Source organism: Meleagris gallopavo, chromosome 6 (genome assembly GCF_000146605.3).
Source record: "Meleagris gallopavo isolate NT-WF06-2002-E0010 breed Aviagen turkey brand Nicholas breeding stock chromosome 6, Turkey_5.1, whole genome shotgun sequence".
In the NCBI taxonomy this organism is placed as follows: Eukaryota; Metazoa; Chordata; class Aves; order Galliformes; family Phasianidae; genus Meleagris; species Meleagris gallopavo.
The window spans coordinates 35432471-35433659 of NC_015016.2; positions in this window are offsets into that span (position 1 = coordinate 35432471).

Sequence of the window (1189 nt, forward strand, 5' to 3'; positions counted from 1 at the left end):
ATTTTTTCTGTTGAAAAGGTAATTCTGTTTAGCCTTGACTCAGCTAACTCTGCTATTACCTTTAAGCCAGAGGACTTTTCATCAAAGAAAAGACTGCTATATGGTATTTTAGCAGAGACAAATAATCTTTTCATGAATAGATTTAGAGAAACATACCTGATGTAGCGTTTATAGGCTTGTATAAGATATATACGTCACAAGTGTGCTTTTGATATACAGTACATTGCACAGTGAAGTTGTACAGATATGCTTCTGCAAATAATAATTTTGCTGCAGAATATAGAAAGTATATATTGGAAGTGGCTTATTTCAACAGAAAATGAGATTTTATATGGTTTGGGTGCTTTTCTACTTGTTATAAATACCCTGTGTATGCAGATGAGCTGCATCTGAACTGAACTGGCTTCAACACACACTAACCAGTAGCAGTAAGGAGAGTGAGACATGGCATAGCAATGTATGGACTGGATAAAGGCTAGAAGAGTACAGCCGTGATAAAATGTGATACTTTTAATACACATTGCCAAACTACACAACTGAAGTACTTGATAATGCATGGCAATGAAAATTAGTGCACTGAAAGTAAAGTGGAAATACTAGAATGCTACCTACTTCTGTAAAGAATAGCCATCTTATGACTAGACAAATGAATATATATAAAATTTCCATTGTATAAAAATATGCTGCTGAATGTCACAATGTCTGTGCACATACATACACATTCACAAAAAAATAACAATTTGAAATGCTGGCAATTTCTTTAGATACCACCAACCTTTTTGTACTTTTCCATTTATGTATTCTGAATAGAATGAGCATAATTTGTAAGCTCAATGAGAATGAGCTCAGTGAGAAATTCTACTAGGGTTTTTGAAATGATGTATGATGCACACCCTTTAGGCTATATTCTCCTTTGAATAAAAGCTCAACAACACTGAAGTTTTCAGTTCAAAACAAGACTATTATGCTTAGATAAATTATATCTATGTTAAAAGATGGGCCCCTAGCATTTTTATTTTTTATTTCAATATTTTAGACAGAAAACAACATGTTCAACTTTGTTAACTCCAGTTCTGGCTACAGATTACAAATCTGTGTTAGTTTAATATTTTCAAAGTAAATTTGAAAACCCTTATCAAGCAAATTCTTTGAATTTTTCTTAGAAAATCCTACTTCTGCTCTGATGTAA